The sequence below is a fragment of the Chrysemys picta genome, chromosome 2, assembly GCF_011386835.1.
Source record: "Chrysemys picta bellii isolate R12L10 chromosome 2, ASM1138683v2, whole genome shotgun sequence".
Taxonomy (NCBI): Eukaryota; Metazoa; Chordata; order Testudines; family Emydidae; genus Chrysemys; species Chrysemys picta.
The window spans coordinates 235,210,195-235,222,484 of record NC_088792.1 but is presented as its reverse complement, the minus strand read 5'-3'; positions in this window follow the sequence as shown (position 1 = coordinate 235,222,484).

Below are 12,290 nucleotides of genomic sequence, written 5' to 3'. Positions count from 1 at the left end.
CTCCGCCCCTCCCCCCGCGCGTCCCGCTATCCCCCCTTCTCCCCCCTCCCCTCCCCCCCCCCTCCCCACGTCCCGATATTTCCCGTCAGTGATCTGGTCACCCTACAAAGACAAGACTGCTTCATGCTACGAGCAGGTGGTGGTGAGGTGCCTCACAACCCTGGGTACCCCTGGGGAACGTCACAGTGATCATTAGGAATAATTATCAGTCTGTTCAGGTGACAGACAGTTGAAGATGAGTCAGGTAACTCATGAGCAGTTCATCAGGAGGCAAAGTGTGCAAGGACACTCTCTCTCTCTCTCACACACACACACACACACACACACACTTTAGATTGATTGATTTATGTTGCTGCTGCTCTCCTAGTACTAGTGAATACAAAAACGTTGGCAAAGCCTCCCTAATGTGTGTACACTTATTATTTTCCCTTTTTACTTGCATTACCGAAGTTGTTATATTGGTTTATTTTGTAGTAAAAAACTCAGTGTAGGTATCAACTCAAAACAAGGGAAACTAACTTGTTTGAATGCAGTGCAAATCAGAACTAGCCCAGTCATTCATAATCAATACATAGGTATATCTTGGGGAAAATGTCTCACTTCTTGGAAGACCAGAAACTATACCAAGTAATGAACCTTAATAGACCTTCCCAAACCAATATAGTGGAGGCTGCCTGGACAACTTTGGATATAATCTAAGGAAAACAATCTTCTCCATACTACCCACAGGTACCATGCAGGAAGAAACTTCTTGACTTAGACAAAACTCCCACGTCTGTAATGTGACTAGGGCCTGCTCTACACTTAAAAGTTTTGCTAGTATAATTATGTCGCTTCAGAGTATGAAAAAAAATCATACCTCTAACAAACACAGCTACACTAGGGCTTTTTGCCAGTATAGATGCAGGTATACTGGAAAGGTCCTTTTGCCAGGATAGCTGTGACATGCCCAGGGTACAATCTGGACTGATGGGTAGCTGTGTCCTCTCAATTCTCCAGTCTGGGGTGCCCTTTACACTGCTTTACCACTCCCGGTCCGCTCACACACAGCCTCCAGCATGTAAGTTACTCCCAGTTATAAGTGTATGATTGCTGCTGTCAGCCACTCTTGAATTACACTGCAGGGCAACACCAGCAAACTCCCACTCCCAGACTTTCCCCAGAAATGTATGTCTTATGCTGCCCACCACCCTGCTGGACAATATAAGGTCATATAAAATCCATCATTATATGAAAAAAATGATATGCACAAATCATGTTATTTCAAATAGTTTCCCAAACACTTCAATTTAAACACATTAGTTTAGATAAATCAATAAAACAAGTGTATTAACTACAAAAGATAGATTTTAAGTGAGTATAAGTAATAAGGCATAAAAGTCAGAAGTGGTTAGAAGACAAATAAAAATAAAATGTAACAAATGCCTAACTTAACAACTTAGAGTGAATTCATCACATGCTTCAGCAGTCTTACTGGCTGAACTTCTTTCAGTCAGGATTCCTCCCCCAGTCCAATGCCGCTTCCTTTGTTCTTCAGGTAAAGTGGATGCCATGGATCGAAAGAAAGAGAGAAATCCTTTGAGGCATTTGCTTTCCCTTCTTACAGTTTTTTCTTCTTCAAGAAGCATCCCCAGCTGGGGTTCAGGAGACAGAAACAGGACAGGAACCCCAAGTTGTTTCTTTGTCAAGATGTAGATTTTTTTCCCCAGACTCTCTTTTCTGCCGAAGAGTGGCCACTTAACCAGGTGGTGGTCCATTTGATTTCATTGACACCAGGCTGAGGTGTCAGCTTACCTTTTATCTCTGAGGAATTGGTTTGTGGCTGCTCCCCAGACTTTGAGCGTGTCAGAGCAATACCATACAGAGGAATCTTTTAAGCTTACATACAATGTTGCCACACATGTTTTACCAGGACAATAATGATCAGCAAAATATGTGTTTTCAAATGATACCTAACAAGGCATACTTTGTACAAAAATTTTCATAATCCTGTAAAAAGGATGAACACAGAGGTTTAGACCGTCACAATAGCATATTTAATTCATGGAACTGGTATAAACTATACTGGAAAACAAACACTTTTGCAAATATAAACTGTCTCCACTAGGAGTGTTTGCTACTAGAGCTATACCAGTATAGTTATACTAGCAAACCCTTTCTAGTGTAGACAAAGCCTAGGATACAGCCCCTAATATCTTTCCTGAAATTAAGTATTAGTCTCCTGCATTTACCTGTATACATTATAAGTAATTCTCATTGAAAGAGGAGGATTGAGCCACTCAATGTGGTGTGTGTGTGCGAATATGTATATAGGTGTGTGTGTTTGACCTGGTAAATTGAATGGGCAGTATGACTGGATTATTTAGGATGCTTGTACCTTCCAGTCCAGCCCTGGAAACATGGTGTTGTACCAAGACAGTACAGATTGTTAGGCTTTTTGTTTGTTTGTGTATCACAAAGTATGTTAGGCCCTGATCCAGCACTTAAGCGCACATGTACACCATTGTGGCCTACAGGACTACACACAGGTTTAAAGTTACTGATGTGCTTAAGTGTTTTGCTGGATTGGAACTGAACTTTAATGCACATTTCAAAGCGTGTATGTGCTTAATGAAAAACAATTTTACAGGAACTGTTTCTTTAGCTAATTACATATTTGGCAACAGAGGGTGAGGGGGTGAAGGAAAGCTATTTTTCCATCTGCAGTAAATCCTGACAGCTGCTTAAAAAGCAATAGTAATGAGAGAGAAAGATCTGTGAAGGGTTTAGAGGTTCTGTTCAGATAAACATCCAAAAAACTTATCCTCACCTTCTCTATACTAAATCTTTGGGATCCGCAAAACTATGCTAGAACCCTTGGCAATAATGGGTGTCTCGTGGGATCTAGGGCTCTTAATGTTTACATTCATGCCAGAAATATACTCCATTCAGTTTTTTTTTTTTTTTTTTTTTACACTGGAGCCCATATAGAGTATCATCAAACAGTTTCAACCCACATTTGATGGGGATCACATCCTGAAAGAAATCTTTCCAGAATCCCCTTTCTGGGCTTCAAACAACCCCCCAACTTTTCCAATCTCACCATCAGAAGCAAACTCCGCACAGACCAGGACAGACTTACTCAAAGTGGCACCAGACCCCACCAGAACAACAGATTTGAAACCTGAAGACATATCTCCAAGGCTTCATGATAAATACCCCCCACCAGTGTTCCCTCTAACTTTTTACGTCCCTGTGCAAAATGAATTTTGTAATGGACACCAATATGGAGGTGATGCGTGGCAGGGGTTGAGCTAAGGGGTTTGGAGTGTGGGAGGGGACTCAGGACTGGGGCAGAGGGTTGGGATTCGGGGGGAGGGGGAGGGCTCTGGCTAGGGGTGCAGGCTATGGGTGGGGAAAGGGGAAGAGGGGATTGGGCTCAGGGCTAGGGCAGAGGGTTGGGGTGCGGGCTCTGGCTGGGGGTAGGAGGGTGAGGGCTCTGGAGTGGGGCCAGGGATGAGGGGTTTGGGGTGCAGGCTGCCTCAGGGCTGTGGTGGGGAGAAAGGACTCCCCTCAGCCCTCTCTCGCCGCAGCAGGTCGGGGACTGGTGAGAGGCGCCTTCCCCTCAGCCGCAGCAGCTCTGGCTGGGCTAAGCTGAGGGAGAGGCACTTCTCCCCAGCCGTGGCAGCTCCAGCAGGGCGGGGCCCTTCTCCCCGGCCACAGCAACTCCAGCAGGGCTGGGCTGTGGGAGGGGTGCCTCTCCCTGGCCCCGGCAGCTCCAGCGGGGCCAGGGAAGGGGCGCCTCTCCCCAGCCATGAAACCTTCAGCGGGATTGGGCTGGGCAGAGCCGGGGGAAGAGCGCATCTCCCCGCTTGTGCAGCCCTTGATAGCCTGCTGCACAACTGCGCAGCTTAGAGGGAACTTAGCCCCCCACAAGTCACCTTTCAACATTCACGAGTCCTAGTGAAGACCTGCTAAATTGACCGCCTATCGCTCTCCCATCGACTCCGATACTCCACCGGAACGAGAAGCATAAGGCAAGTTTATAGGAAAGTTTCTCCCATCAACCCAGCACAGTGTAGATACCACAATAAGTCGACCTAAGGTACATCGACTCCAGCTATGTTATTCACGAAGCTGGAGTTGCGTAACTTAGGTTGACTTAACCCCGTACTGTAGACCTGCCCTAAGAGTCCCCAGCTCTGTGAAGGAGGGCCCACTGTTGTATCCATGGCACTTTACAGGAGATGCATCTGGCAGCAGACAATGCAGTGAGCACATGCTGAACCTTGTACCACCAGCAGTAAAAAGCACACTAAAAAATGCTCCCTTCAGCATTCTTTCTTCATCTGCTGTGGCAGAATCTCCAGGACCCCACTGCTCACTTTCAACAGTAGAAATTACCACATCCAAGGCAGAAGCCAAACTCAAATAGTCTAATGCAGGGGTTCTCAAACTTTATTGCACTTTGACCCCCTTCTGACAACAAAAATTACTACATGACCCCAGGAGGGGGGGGGGGGGACCAAAGCCTGAGCCTGCCCCACCCCCACCCCCCTAGTGCAGGAGCCAAAGCTGAAGCCTGAGGGTATGAGCACCAGGCAGGGGACCTGTAACCTGAGCCCTACCACCCAAGTCTGAAGCCCTTGGGCTTTGGTCCCAGGTGGTGGGGCTTGGGCTTCTGTCCTGAGCCCCAGCAAGTCTAAGCCAGCCCTGGTGACCCCATTAAAATGGGGTCATGACCCACTTTGGAGTCCTGACCCACAGTTTTAAAACTGCTGGTCTAATGGGACCAAACTGGGGGGCATGGATAATCTCCGGCCCAGAATATTAAAGGAACTAGTGCATGAAATTGCAAGCCCAATAGCAAGGGTTTTTAATTAATCCATAAACTTGGGAGGTCATACCCTATAACTGGAGAATTGAAAATGTAGTGCCTATATTTAAGAAAGGGAAAAAAGTGATCCAGAAAACTACAGGCCAGTTAATTTGACCTCAGTTGTATGCAAGGTCTTAGAACAAATTTTGAAAGAGAGAGTAGTTAAGGACATAGGGGTAAATGTTAACTGGGATAACATACAACAGTTTTACAAAAGGTAGATCATACCAAACCAACTTGATCTCTTTCTTTGAGAAGATGACCAATTTTCTAGACAAAATCAATGCAGTAGATCTAATCTACCTGGATTTCAGTAAAGCATTTGCAACAATTCCACATGGGAAACTATTAGTTAAATTGGAGAATATGGGGATTAATATGAAAACCAAAAGGTGTGTAAAGAACTGGTTAAAGGGGAGACTACAATGGGTCATGCAGAAAGGTGACCTGTCAAGCTGGAGGGAGGTTACTAGTGGAGCTCCTCAAGGAGCTTAGTCTTGGGACCCATCTCATTTAGCATTTTCATTAATTACTTTGGCACAAAAAGGTGGGAGTGCGCCAATAAAATTGGAAGATGACATAAAGTTGGGAGATATAGCCAATACAGAGGAGGATTATCTTGAAAACTGGAGTAAGAGAAATAAGGTGAAATTTAGTAGTGCAAGGTCAAGCACTTAGGGACTAATGAAAAGAAATTTTGCTATAGGCTGGGGATGTACCAGTTGGAAGTGACAGAGGAGAAGAAAGACCAGGGTGTATTGGTCAATCACAGGATGACTATGAGCTGCCAATATGATATGGCCATGAAAAAGGCTATTGTAATCCTAGGATGCATCAGGCAAGCTTATTGCTAGTAAAGGTAGGGAGATGTTATTACTATTGTTCAAGACACTGGTGAAACCTCATCTGGAATCCTGTGTGCAATTCTGGACTCCCATGTTTAAGAAAGATGAATTCAAACTAGAACAGGTGCAAAGAAGGGCTATTTGGATGATCAGACGAATGGAGAACCTGCTTTACAAAAGGAGATTTAATGAACTGGGCTTGTTTATCCTAACAAAGGATGAAGGGAGATATGATTCCTCTCTATAAATACATTAGCAGGATAAACACCAGAGAGGGAGAGGAGCTATTTAATTTAAGGGCCAATGTTGGCACAAGAACAAATGGATATAAACTGGTCATCAGTAAGTTTAGGCTTGAAGTTAGACCAAAGTTTCTAACCATCAGAGGAGAGAAGTTCTGGAACAGTATTCCAAGGGGAGTAGTGGGTGTAAAAAACCCAAGTTAATAAGTTTATGGAGGAGAAGTTGTGTTGAGATTGCCCTCAGTGGCATATGGCCCATCTGCGACAGCTATTAGTAAATATCTTCAATGGCTGGAGATGGGACACTACGGGGGGAGGGCTCTGAGTTACTACAGAGAGTTCTTTCCCAGGTGTTGGCTGATGGGTCTTGCCCACATGCTCAGGGTCTAACTGATCACCATATCTGGGGGCAGGAAAGAATTTTCCCCCACGTCAGACTGGCAGAAACCCTGAGTGGGTTTTGCCTTTCTCTGTAGCATGGGGCACAGGTCACTGGCTCTTTTGAACTACAGTAAATGGTGGAGTCTCTGTAACTTGAAGTCTTTAAATCAAGGTTTGAGGACTTCAGTAACTCAGTGGTTATGGGCCTATTACAAGAGTGTGGGGGTAAAGGTTTATGACCTGCAATGTACAGGCCCGCCCTGCTCTGGAGTTCCCGCTGCCGGCTCCTGCCAGCCGGGGTCCCCGTGGGTCCAACTCAGCACCCACTGCTGGCCTGGGGGGGAAAGAACCCCAGGCTGGCAGCAGGCTGAGACCCCGCTGGCAGGAGCCTGCAGCCGAAACCCCAGAGTGGGGGTCGGGCTGAGCCGCTCAGCCCGCCCCGCTCTGGAGTTCCCGCTGCCGGCTCCTGCCAGCCGGGTCCCCGTGGGTCCCACTCAGCACCTGCTGCCGGCCTGGGTGAAGGAACCCCAGGCTGGCAGCAGGCTGAGACCTCAGCTGGCAGGAGCTGGGGGCAGAAACCCCAGACTGGCGGCAGGCCGAGCCAGTCACTGCTCTGGGGTTCTGGCTGCTGGCCCCTCGCCAGCAGGGGTCTCTACCGTGCAGCTCCACTCACTTTGCTTCCGGTTGGAGGCTTTCTTGCAGACAGGGTCCAGGCCTCCAGCCCTGCTCAGGCCTACCAGCCACCTACTCCACTCACCTCAGCTGCCAATCTTGGTTTCCAGCCCTTGCTCATCCTGCTTTCAGGCCTGGAGTCCCAGCAGGCCACCCTTTACATATAACAGTAGTTTGGTTATATATTATAGACTTATAGAGAGACCTTCTAAAAAGCGTTAAAATGTATTACTGGCACGCGAAGCCTTAAATTAGAGTGTATAAATGAAGATTCGGCACACCACTGCTGAAAGGTTGCCGACCCCTGGACTAGATGATCACAATGATCCCTTCTGGCCTTAAAGCCTATGAGCTCTGCATCCTAGCACTCTAGAGAGGAGCAAGGGCATGATTTGGACCACAGAGTGTATCAAAATAATAGAAGGCTTGGTCCACACTTAAAAATTTGATTAACTTAGCTATGTCGTTCAGGACTGTTAAAATTTTGTGCCTTGAGTGCCGTAATTAAGTAGACCTAACCCCTAGTGTAGACACAGCTAGATCGATGGAAAAATTCTTGGAGAGATGGATTAAGTACAACAATGGAAAAACCCTTTATGTCGATGTAGGAAACATCAACAGTATGGTGCCGACAGCAGCACAGCTGCGACGCCGTAATGTAGACATACACTAAGTTATGCAGGACCAAATTCTGCCCTCAGTTATGCCATGAACCCTATATGGATGTCAGTTATAACTTCAGGGTAACCCAGGTTCAACTGAAGACAGAATTTGGCCCATAGTGTAATGATAAAACACAAAAATAAGGACTGGATCTATGTAGACATCAGTGATACAATAGCTAGCAACCTCTGATCATATACTTAAGATATCTTGAAAATTTCTTAGAAAGGTCTTCAATGTGTCTTATTTACCAGTTGGGGGCTCAAGCATTCTGCATTTATTGAGGATTCTGTCTGTTAGCATATACAATCATAGGCATTCAGCTACAGACTTCCTGGATGATTGAGATACAAAAGGAGCACTTAAAGATGATAAAGTCATTACGGAGAAACTAAATGAATTCTTTGCTTCAGTCTTCATGGCTGAGCATGTTAGGGAGATTCCCAAACCTGAGCCGTCCTTTGTAAGTGACAAATCTGAGGAATTGTCACAGATTGAAGTGTCACTAGATGAGGTTTTGGAATTAATTGATAAACTTAACAGTAACAAGTCACCGGGACCAGATGGCATTCACCCAAAAGTTCTGAAAGAACTCAAATGTGAAACTGCAGAACTATTAACTATGGTTTGTAACCTGTCCTTTAAATCGGCTTCTGTACCCAATGACTGGAAGATAGCTAATGTAACATCAATATTTAAAAAGGGCTCTAGAGGCGATCCCGGCAATTACAGACTAGTAAGTCTAACGTCAGTACCAGGCAAATTAGTTGAAACAATAGCAAAGAATAAAATTGTCAGACACATAAAAGAACATAAATTGTTGGGCAAAAGTCAACATGGTTTCTGTAAAGGGAAATCATGTCTTACTAATCTATTAGAGTTCTTTGAAGGGGTCAGCAAACATAGAATCATAGAATCATGTGAACAAGGGGGATCCAGTGGACATAGTGTACTTAGATTTCCAGAAAGCCTTTGACAAGGTCCCTCACCAAAGACTCTTACGTAAATTAAGTTGTCATGGGATAAGAGGGAAGATCCTTTCATGGGTTGAGAACTGGTTAAAAGACAGTGAACAAAAAGAGTAGGAATAAATGGTAAATTTTCAAAATGGAGAGGGGTAACTAGTGGTGTTCCCCAAGGTCCTAGGACCAATCCTATTCAACTTATTCATAAATGATTTGGAGAAAGGGGTAAACAGTGGCAAAGTTTGCAGATGATACTAAACTGCTCAAGATAGTTAAGACCAAAGCAGACTGTGAAGAACTTCAAAAAGATCTCACAAAACTAAGTGATTGGGCAAAAAACAGCAAATGAAATTTAATGTGGATAAATGTAAAGTAATGCACGTTGGAAAAAATAACCCCAACTATACATACAATATGATGGGGGTTAATTTACCTACAACTAATCAGGAAAGAGCTCTTGGAGTCATCGTGGATAGTTCTCTGAAGACGTCCACGCAGTATGCAGCGGCAGTCAAAAAAGCAGACAGGATGTTAGGAATCATTCAAAAAGGGATAGAGAATAAGATGGAGAATATCTTATTGCCCTTATATAAATTCATGGTACGCCCAAATCTTGAATACTGCGTAGAGATGTGGTCTCCTCATCTCAAAAAAAGATATACTGGCATTAGAAAAGGTTCAGAGAAGGGCAACTAAAATTATTAGGGGTTTGGAACGGGTCCCATATGAGGAGAGATTAAAGAAGCTAGGATTTTTCAGCTTGGAAAAGAGGAGACTAAGGGGGGATATGATAGAGATATATAAAATCATGAGTGGTATAGAGAAAGTGAATAAGGAAAAGTTATTTACTTGTTCCCATAAAATAAGAACTAAGGGTCACCAAATGAAATTAATGGGCAGCAGGTTTAAAACAAATAAAAGGAAGTTGTTCTTCACACAGCGCACAGTCAACCTGTGAAACTCCTTGCCTGAAGAGGTTGTGAAGGCTAGGACTATAACAGAGTTTAAAAGAGAACTAGATAAATTCTTGGAGGTTAAGTCCATTAATGGCTATTAGCCAGGATGGGTAAGGAATGGTGTCCCTAGCCTCTGTTTGTCAGAGGGTGGAGATGGATGACAGGAGAGAGATCACTTGATCATTACCTGTTAGGTTCACTCCTTCTGGGACACCTGGCATTGGTCACTGTCGGTAGACAAGATACTGGGCTGGATGGACCTTTGGTCTGACCCAGTATGGCCATTCTTATGTTCTTATGTATTTCCACAGATCTGTACTACAAAGCTCCAACATCTACAAGGTATTAACCAGATAAGCTAACAAAAATCTGATGTGTAAGTATCTTTATTTATTTCCCATCACTTATTAGCTTCTGTCAACTTTTGGATATGTCCTACATTAATGATCAGAACATATTCATTCTAAATTATTTTTTTAGTATCTGAAAACATTCCAAGCAAAAGCAAAACTGCCTTGAGATAAAATAAATAATCCTTACTGGTCCCTGAACACTTGTGACTTTAGTATTAGATTTCAGATAGTCACTAGAAACATTCATAGGGGCAAACTGTACAGTTCAAAATGAAGATAAACATATATAGTAAGGCAGAAATCAATTACCAAATTTTCTGGCTCCTTTTTTTTTTGTTTATAGAATAAATTCAAAGGAAATCAACTTTAATATCCAACAGCTCTATTCAGACCTAAAATAAGAACTGTTTGTACACATCTGTTAGTGTCTGCAGAATTTAATGCAAGCATAAATACTTCATCATTACAGCTCTGAAGTAATTATAACATCTTTCCTCAATTAGTCCCTCACCTCTGTTTGTTACACTATCTAATGATTCAGAGGGGTAGCCGTGTTAGTCTGAATCTGTAAAAAGCAACAGAGGGTCCTGTGGCACCTTTAAGACTAACAGAAGTATTAGGAGCAATATGGGGCTCCCAATACTTCTGTTAGTCTTAAAGTTGCCACAGGACCCTCTGTTGCTTTATCTAATGATTCTTTGTGATTTTTGTTTCAGATTTTCCAACTAAAATTTACTGGGGCCCAAATTCTAAATGGAGTGGTTACAATTGTGCCAAAATGCTTTTTTTTTGGCACCCAGTTTGAAAAACTGACCGCCCACTGTAAGTTAAAAGTAAAAACTTTTAATTCTGCTCGTCTGTCTGCTGATAGTTTATGTAATAGTCAGCAAGGGATTGAAAGTAATCTGTGCGAGACAGCACAGCCTAGTGGCTATTAATCAGTTTACTGCTTTAACACAGAATTTTCTATTATTCCACAAAATATGTGCTCAAAATCCCCAAAGTTAACTCATTAGGAAACATCTGACTGAGAATCTAGCCTAACAAAAGCCTGGTGTTGGTCTGTGCAGAGAGGAAACTTCCAAATCATACTGTATCTTAAGACAATTAGTTCCTGTTAATTTCCTAAGGATCGTTATGTGATGTAGAATCATTAAGAAACTTTAAGGTGAACTGAAATACTTTTTGGTCCACCTTGGACAAAATCCTCTAGTCCTTACTCCAGCAAAGTTCCCATCAAAGTCAGTAGTGATCTTGTCTGACTTCAAGCTGCAGGAGTTAGCCCTAAACTATTTATTGTGAAAATACAGAAGGCAAGATGACCTGTGGAACTTAATCACAAAAGATATAGTAGTACATGCAGTGGTGGATTAGCCACCAGGCCAACAGGGGCCCCGGCCAATTGTGGGGCCTGGAAAAATGTGTGGCCCCGCATCCTGACCTGCTTTTCCCACCTGGCACTCCTGCCAGGGAGTGGAGTCAGGGTGCAGGGGCTTCTCCTGATCCCCAGCAGAAGCGCCAGATGGGTGGGGAGCACAGGGCAAGTCCCCATGCTCCAAACCCACTCCCTGGCAGGAGTGACCAGCAGGTGGAGAAAGGCAAGCTCCACGCCCCGACCCTGCTCTCTGGCAGGAGCGCTAGGCGGAGCAGGTCGGGGGTGCACATTTTTCCAGGGGCCACCCAATTGGCGGGGCCCCTGGGCTCGGGCCCCATTAGCCTAGTGGCTAATCCACCACTGCTATTCACTCTTCATCGCTGCCCAGTACCGCTGCTGTGCCATCCTTCACTCTGCTACCATTGGCTGCTGTGCTGTCACTTTCTCTGCAACCACCTGCCTCTCTACTGCAATCTTTGCCATGTCCCATCACTTAACCCAGCTCATCAGTGATTTCCCCAGTTAGCATGGAACCTCGCTGCTAGTGCAAGGTGGGCAGTCTCTTCCACTGAAACACGACCCCACAGCAGGTCTAAGTCTCAGCACTTAGACCTAGTTATCAGTCATTTCAGCTCTAGTGATCACTTGACAAAACAAAGGACTCTCAATTGAATCTAATCAGCTGTCTTTAAACAATGGAGAGGGGAGGGTCTAATGGCATTTAGGACTCTTAGGCAAAGCCTACACCAGGCTAGGGGCACCTATCCTCCCTCCCTCCCACTCTCCCTCTCCCTCTCCCCTCTCACTGGGATTTGGCATCCCTACTCCCTGCTTAGTGAGTGTAGTTCAGTTGAGGGTGACCCCTTCTGCTAAGTACAGAACTGCCAAGTACAGTTATGCTGCCCTTTAAATAAAACAATCAGAATAACATTTAATTACCTCTGCTTACAAAGTGATTTGTAACCAACCACCAGCCAAAA